Here is an 8,527-nt window from a genome sequence, read left to right as displayed (position 1 = left end):
TTGATCTCTCCTGCACATATTTTGGTTTGTTCATCCCTTTTGAAATTCCTGTCTCTGACATTTCCTTTCTCTCAGGCACAGGGAGTGACCTATGCCTGGATTCTCTCTGTCTCCCATCAGGTGATAGGATGGTGCGTGAGACTGAGGAGCAGAAACCCCAGCAGGAAGATGCTGAGCAAGGAGAACCATATGAGACATTATCAGGAAGACCCAAAAGGAATGTTTCCAGGAGTTGTGCACTCCAAGAAAAAGTAAAAGCCTCTGAGACTCAGCAGAGGCCAGAGGAGAACTTCAGTAGCCACTCAGCCCTTATTACACATGAGAGAATCAACTTGGAAGAGACACACTACATATGCCACGAGTGCAGGGAAAGCTTCAATCAGCGCTCACACCTTATCACACATCAGAGAATCCACACAGGGGAGACGCCCTGCACGTGCTCTGAGTGCGGGAAAAGCTTCACTTGGCGCTCACACCTTATCACACATCAGAGAATCCACACAGGGGAGACGCCCTACATGTGCGCTGAGTGCGGGAAAAGCTTCAGTTGGCGCTCAGTCCTTATCAGACATCAGAGAATCCACACAGGGGAGACGCCCTACACGTGCGCTGAGTGCGGGAAAAGCTTCAGTCGGCGCCCAAACCTTATCACACACCAGAGAATCCACATAGGGGAGACGCCCTACACGTGCGCTGAGTGCGGGAAAAGCTTCAGTTGGCGCTCCAGTCTTATCAGACATCAGAGAATCCACACAGGGGAGCTGCCCTACACATGCTCTGAGTGCGGGAAAAGCTTCAGTCTGCGCTTACGCCTTATCACGCATCAGAGAATCCACACAGGGGAGAATCCCTTCACGTGCTCTGAGTGTGGGAAAAGCTTCAATCGGCGCTCACACCTTATCACGCATCAGAGAATCCACACAGGGGAGAAGCCCTACACATGTTCTGAGTGTGGGAAAAGCTTCAATCAGTGCTCAATCCTTATCACACATCAGAGAATCCACACAGGAGAGAAGCCCTACACATGCACTGAGTGCGGGAAAAGCTTCAGTCACCGCTCTTCCCTTATCACACATCAGAGAATCCACACTGGAGAGAAGCCCTACACATGCGCTGAGTGCGGGAAAAGCTTCAGTCAGCGCTCAACCCTTATCACACATCAGAGAATCCACACATGAGAGACGCCCTACACGTGCTCTGAGTGCGGGAAAAGCTTCAGTCGGCGCTCAAACCTTATCACACATCGGAGAATCCACACATGAGAGATCCCCTACACATGCTCTGAGTGCGGGGAAAGTTTCATTGAGCACTCAGACTTTGTCCGACATCGTAGAATCCACAGTGGAGAGAGACCCTACACATGCTCTGCATTTGGGAAAAGCTTCAATCAGATGTCATTCCCTATTAGATATCAGAAAATCCAAATGGGAGAGAACTGTAAGAAATGCCTTTATTAGGGCTTCCCAAAGATTTGTTTTTTAAAAAAATCACATTTGCTAATTCCAGTATAGTGATCTTTGCACCATCTTCACTGTGGTCTCTCAGCTCTGCCAGATGAGTTGCCTGCTTCTGCCTTTTGCAGCTCACCCTTCTTTGGGGTCAGTCCTGTGATCTTTTCTATCAGCTCCTTTCCTTTTGACTTGTAGGAGCGTGTGTCCCTCCAGCCAGGAATTTCATCAGCTCCAGGTGGGGGAGAGAGGGTTGATGCCAACAAGCTACCCTGAGGCAAAAGTTACCTGTGCCTTACATCCACTAGGACTGTACATGGAATTGGGTGCTCAAGTTAGTGATTCTGGTATAAAAAGACAATTATAGTTGTAGAGCAGAAGCAGCCCAGGGAGTGAACCTAACAGACAATGATCAAGTGATCTCTCTCCTGCCATCCATCTCCATCCTCTGACAAACAGAGGCTAGGGACACCATTCCTTACCCATCCTGGCTAATAGCCATTAATGGACTTAACCTCCATGAATTTATCCAGTTTTCTTTTAAACCCTATTATAGTCCTAGCCTTCAGAACCTCCTCAGGCAAGGAGTTCCACAAGTTGACTATGCGCTGTGTGAAGAAAAACTTCCTTTTATTTGTTTTAAACCTGCTGCCTATTAATTCCATTTGGTGGCCCCTAGTTCTTGTATTATGGGAGTAAGTAAATAACTTTTCCTTATCTACTTTCTCAACAACACTCATGATTTTATATACCTCTATCACAGGCCTGCACAACATGCGGCCCGCGGAGCCTCACTGTGCGGCCCGCCGGGAGATTCTAAATCCCCCCGCCGGCGCTCTGCGGGCAGTCCAGAGCCCTTTGAATCCCAGCCACGGCAGGGAATCAAAGGACTCTGGGCTGCCTGCAGGAACAAGGATCCCAGAGCCTTTTAAATCCTAGCCGCGGCCGGGAATCAGAGGGCTCTGCACTGCCCGCAGGGGCAGGGAGCCCGGAGCCCTTTAAATCCCAGCCGCGGCCAGGAGTCAGAGGGCTCTGGGCTCCCCGCGGCTGCCAGCAGCCCAGAGCCCTTTGAATTCCAGCCCCTGGTCGCTGATTGCCCCCTCCCCACACCCCCTATCTAAGCACCACTGGTCTTTGTCCCCTGATTACCCCCTCCCGAGTCCCCGGCCCATTGGGTCCCCAGCCGCTATATTCGCGTCCCTTCGCCTGGTCCCCTCCTGCGCCATCCTGAGAACACACCCACCTTCCCCCCAGGACCCCACCCCCTACCTGTCCCCTGATAAACCTCCGGGATTCCCATGCCTAGCCTATTGCTGCCTGTCCCCTGACTGCCCCTCTGAACCTCTGCCCCATCCAACCCCCCGTGCTCCTTGTCCCTTGACTGCCCCCCGGAACCTCCTACCCCTTCTCCAACCCCCAAACTGCTTACTGTGCCACTCAGACCAGCGTGTCTGGCTCCATGCAGCTCTAGACACTTTGCTGCTATGCTCCCCCATGGAGCCCACAGGCCCCCTCCCCAGCACCTGCTTTCCAGATATGAACACCTCAAAATTCAGGAGTGCTCAAGCTCGGTTTGGGCAGCTGTTACTTCATTTCTCCCAAATCAAATATACTGATCCACTGTAACTTGCTGTAGAAAAAGTAGGATAAAATTGAGCAAGAAATGCTTATTAGGACTGGAATTGCTATTTTCAACAGCCATTGCCTTTTTGTTCCTTTGAAAGGAAGACAGTGATATTGCATTGGCAAATTCCCCATAGAAAGAAAGAGTGGAACAAAAGAATAATAAAGGCACCTCAACTTTTCCTCATTTATGGAGGACAGTCTTATAATATGCATCCAGATATCTTCCAATCACACAAGCTGAAAATTGTTCCACTTTACTGCAGCTCTGTAACCATATGGGAACCAATCCTGTCTGTGTTTTGTGCACATCCAAAATTCCGGCTGAATGACCCGCCCTGGGAGCGAGTTACCAGTGACCCAGGACTGGGGCAGCGGGGGGGGGGGACTGGTGAGGGGGAGCCCAGGGCTGGGGCAGCAGCAGGGTGGAGGGAGGGCACTGGTGGGGAGAAAAGGGGGAAGCCCAGCGCTGGGGTGGCAGGGTGTGTGTGGGTGGGGGGAGAGCCCAGGACTGGGGCAGCAGGAGGGTATGGGGGGAGCCCAGAGCTGGGAAGGGGGACCGCCACAATTTTTTTTGCTTGGGACAGCAAAAAACCTAGAGCTGGCCCTGCTGGGTTCCCCCAGCCGCCGGAGTCCCGGGCCCTTTAATTTGACCCTGAGGGCTCCCAGCCACCTCTTTAGCTGGGAGCCCCTGGTTGATTTAAAATAAAGTATCACCTCCCCATCCCCAACCTTCCTTTTTGGCCCACAGCTGTTTTGGTGGGGCGGCGCTGGGGAAGGAGGGTTTGTTTCCGCAGGGCTGGGCGGCCCTGGGGTGGGGTGTTTCCTCGGGCTGGGAGATTTCAGCCCTCGGCTGTTTTCTTTGGAGGAATGTGGCCTCGCCGCTTACGAGTTGTGCAGGCCTGATTTATTGTCTCTCTGTTCTCTCCTTCTTCTCCCCCAATTCCTCCCCCAATGTCTCTGCCTTTCTCCTCTTGCTCCTCTCCCTGCCCTTTCCAGGAACTCTCAGTCTACAGCATTTAGGACAAGCCAGAGCTCCCATGTTCTGCACATGAGCCTGTGTCAGAGGACGTGTGACCCCGGTCAGAACCAGTAACCAGAACAATATGACCCTTTATGGGCGACTTCTCTGCCTGCTCTGCAATTTACATCTCTCCCCCCGCTTCCTCCCCGCAAACAGGGTGGGTACAGCTCTGACTGAGAGGCCTAACAGGAGAAATTTCAGCCCAAAGACAAATTTGTGTGAAATGCTGAGAAGTGAAGAGCCCCTTCCTCTCCCCAAATCCCCAGAACTCTAGTGTCACCCCATGGCATCAGCACAGGGAACCCAGTGAAATGGGGTTACAGAATACAAGGGGAGGGAGCAGGGAGAGAGGTGACAGGGACACTCGCTCTCCTTCTCTCTTAGACTCTTTCCTTCCAGGAGCTGCAGGCACCGCAGGGAGGGGCTTGTCTCTTTATTCGGGCTCCCTCGGTGTCCCGGAGGCTGCACCAGGCAGAGAGTCTGTGACTTCTGCAGTGGCCACTGCGGCTGACTCCGTGGCTGCCCCAGCAGCTGGCCTGGGGACAGCCTGAGCAGTGGTTCCAAGGGTGGCAGGAGCAGCCACAGCTCAGTGGCTCCTGGCACCTGTCCCGAGGTGGCCGGAGCAGGGCTGGCCTCTGGGGCTCCCTCACCTGGCAGCATCTGGAGCGGCAGTGGGTCCCCGGGCTTCTCCCCAGTACATGGTGCCACGGGCCCTGGACTCCTGCGCCCACAGCTGGTGCCACGGACCCCTGGGCCTCCTCCCCATGATTCAATGTGGGGTATTTATGGTATAAGTCATGGCCGGATCATGGGCAATGAGCTTTTGGGTTTTGCCCGTGATCTGTCCATGACATTTACTAAAAATACCCGTGATTAAATCTTCACCTTCCTCATTATCGATCAAATAAATCGAAACGCCTCCACCTGCAAGTGGATTTTGCCCAGGACCCTCAGAGTCAGCAGCTGTTACGCCCCCACTGAGCTCTCTGGTCAGGTGTCCTAGCGCTGGAAGCCGCCTGTTTAGATCCTAAAATAGTGTTTTTGCACCGGGGGGGCTGAAATTTTGGACCGACATTGTAGCTCCACCGTTATTTTACTGAATTGCTTCAAAACAGCAAGTCAAGAAAGTCTCCTAAGTGCCAGGCTCTCTGCCATGGAAACAGCTGCCCCTGCTCTGCAGGAGTCTGTGCGTTCCACCCAGCAACGCACACACCTGCTCCGCACTGAAGGGGGGTCAGACAGTGACAGGGTTGGTAACACAAATACTTCAGACTATTAACTCCAGGTCCCTTCCTTTCTTTAACCCAGGATGTGCCAGTCACCTGGTAACCATGCTGTTATCTTCACCTTAAAATACCTCTCAGTACATTTTCAGCAGCCCTCCACCCCCTGCCCTCCCTGCAGCCAGTCCCTGTCACCAGCCAGCCCCGCACGCCCCGGCTCCAGCCAACCCCTGCTGCACCCCTGCCCTGCCTCCAGCCAGCCCGCACCACCTGCCCTGCCTGCAGCCAGCTCTGCAACCCTGCCCCGCCCGCAGCCAGCCCCCCCCCCCCCGCCCTGCCTGCAGCCCCCCCCTGTCCGCGGCCAGCCCAGCACCCCCTGCCCTGCCTGCATCCAGCCCCACACCCCCGGCCCTGCCCGCAGCCAGCCCCGTCTGCTGCCAGCCCTGCACCCCTGCCCTGCCTGCAGCCAGCCCCTGTCTGCCGCCAGCCCCACACCCTGCCCTGCCCGCAGCCAGCCCCTGTCTGCCGCCAGCCCCGCACCCCTGCCCTGCACACAGCCAGCCCCACACCCCTGCCCTGCCCGCAGCCAGCCCCTGTCTGCAGCTAGCCCCGCACCCCTGCCCTGCCTGCAGCCAGCCCCTGTCTGCAGCCAGCCCTGCACCCCCTGCCCTGCCCGCAGCCAGCCCCTGTCTGCAGCCAGCCCCGCACCCCATGCCCTGCCCGCAGCCAGACCCTGTCTGCGGTCAGCCCTGTACCCCCTGCCCTGCCCGCACCAGCCCCTGTCTCCAGCCAGCCACGCATGCCCCGGCTCCAGCCAACCCCTGCTGCACCCCCCTGCCCTGCCTGCAGCCAGCCCCGCCCCCCCTGCCCGGCCCGCAGCCCGCCCCGGGCTGCGGCCAGCCCCGCACCTCCTGCCCTGCCCGCAGCCAGCCCCTGTCTGCAGCCAGCCCCGGACCCCCTGCCCGCAGCCAGCCCCTGTTTGTAACCAGCCCCGCACCCCCTGACCTGACCGCAGCCAGCCCCTGCCTCCGGCCAGCCCCGCACCCCACGCCCTGCCTGCAGCCCTGCACCCTCTGCCCTGCCCGCACCAGCCACATCCTCCCTGCCCTGCCTGCAGCCAGCTCTACACCCCCTGCCCACAGCCAGCCCCTTCCACACCCCCTGCCCTGTCTCCAGCCAACTCCTGCCACACCCCCTGCCACTCACCCCTGCCTGAAGCCAGCCAGTCCCGCACTCCTCTGTCTCCAGCCCTGCCAACCCCTGGTGCACCCCCACTGCATCCCTGCCTGAAGCCAGCCAGCCCCACACACCCCTGTCTCCAGCCAGCCCCGCACCCCTTGCCTGCAGCCAGACCCTACCTCCAGCCAGCTCCTGCCCTGCCTGCAGCCAGCCCCATGGCCACTGGTGCCCTGCACTTCCCAGGGCAGTAACCCTGCACACCTGCTTCAATGAGGGGGGCAGGGAGCAGCTGGGACCCCACATGTGCACACCCGAGGGTGACCAGACAGCGAGTGTGAAAAATCGGGACAGGGAGTGGGGGGTAATAGGATCCTAGATAAGAAAAAGACCCCAAAATTGGGACATCTGGTCACCCTAGCACACCCCCAGGACTCCTGAGTTCCATTGCTGGGTTTCCTATTGGTTCCACTGCTGGTTGTTTTCCTTTTCCTGGGGGACTCTGGGCAAGTTGCTCCCCCCCCCCTCTAGGGCTCTGTCCCCAGCAGGCAAATGGGGATTTCGTACCTTCCCACTATTGGAAAGTGCTGGGAGAATCCCCCAGCCAAAGCTGCTCTGACAGAGCTAAGCAGCATCTGACCATTCAAGGTCGGAGCGCACTGCCCAGGAGGAGGAGTGTCTGTCTCTGGGATTTCACTTCAGCCCAGTCTAGAGAGCGGGGCCCAGCCATGGGGTTTGGCTCAAGAAGACCAAGTCTCCAATTTGTTACGGGTGTTTTGAATTCCAGTCCTGAGCTCCAAAGTGCTTGGTGTCAGTTGCACGTTTTGGAAGCAGGCTCTCCACTCCATTTTCTAAATCATTAATGAAACTATTGAATAGTACCGGACCCCAGACTGATCCCTGCCGGACCCACTAGGTGCACCCTCTCCGTTGGGCAGCCAAACCTGGAGAAGGGCCCTTGGAGTCTGGGCTTTCAACCAGCTCTGCACCCACATGACACTTATTGCATCTAGACTGCATTTCCCTCATTTGCTTGTGAGAATGTCCTGCGGGACTGTGTCAAAAGCCTTAGTAACCCCGAGATAGATCCCATCTACTGTTTACCCACCTCCACTAGGCCCGGAACCCTGCCAAAGAAGGAAAGAGGCTGGGTTTGGAATGATTTGTTCTTGACAAATCCATGCTCCCTCGTCCTAAGAACCAAATTATCCTGTAGGTGCTGCTGGAAAACTGATTGTTTAAGAATATATTCCAGTATCTCTCTAGCTATGGAAGTGAGGCTAGCTAGTCTGTAAGTCCCAGGGGTCTCTTTGTACCCCTTTGAAAGATACCGTATTTTTCCGTGTATAAGACTACACTTTTTTCTAAAATCCTTAGACTAAAAATAGAGGGTAGTCTTATACACGGGAAGTAAGCCCTTTGTTCCCTGCCTTCTGACCCCCACAACCCCTATCCACCCCCCCACCCCTGAACTCCCCTGCCCTCTCTCCAACACCCCCTCCCTGCCCCCTTACCGGCTGCCTGCACGTGGCTGGATCCGGCGGGACCGGGGAAGCGGGGCCCGGCAGCCGTGGACGGGGACCGGAGCCGGGCAGCCAAAGAAGCGGGACCGGGTAAGCGGGGGCCGGGCGGGCGGCGAGCGGGCGGCCGGCTGGCAAAGCGGGGGCCGGGCGGGCGGCGAGCGGCCGGCCGGCGAAGCGGGGGCCGGGCGGGCGGCCGGGGAAGCTGGGGCCGGGCGGGCGGCGAGCGGGCGGCCGGCTGGCAAAGCGGGGGCCGGGCGGGCTGCAGCCGGCCGGCAAAGTGGGGGCCAGGCGGGTGGCGAGCGGGCGGCTGGCCGGCAAAGCGGGGGCCGGGCGGGCTGCAGCCGCCCGCAAAGCGGGCCGGGCGGGCGGCCGGGGAAGCTGGGGCCGGGCGGCCGGGGAAGCTGGGGCCGGGCGGGCGGCGAGCGGGCGGCCGGCGGGCACAGCGGGGGCCGGGCGGGCTGCAGCCGGCCGGCAAAGCGGGGGCCGGGCGGGCGGCGAGCGGGCGGCCGG

At 58.1% G+C, this 8,527-nt stretch overlaps 1 pseudogene; it reads left to right on the top strand.

Moving 5' to 3' along the window:
* Window positions 1-314: 314 nt before the first annotated feature.
* On the top strand, window positions 315-1,352 carry LOC120381677 (annotated as a pseudogene).
* The last annotated feature ends 7,175 nt before the right edge of the window (window positions 1,353-8,527 follow it).

Source organism: Mauremys reevesii, linkage group 14 (genome assembly GCF_016161935.1).
Source record: "Mauremys reevesii isolate NIE-2019 linkage group 14, ASM1616193v1, whole genome shotgun sequence".
Taxonomy (NCBI): Eukaryota; Metazoa; Chordata; order Testudines; family Geoemydidae; genus Mauremys; species Mauremys reevesii.
The sequence above is the reverse complement of the archived record's forward strand: the minus strand, read 5'-3'. Positions and strand labels throughout refer to the sequence as shown.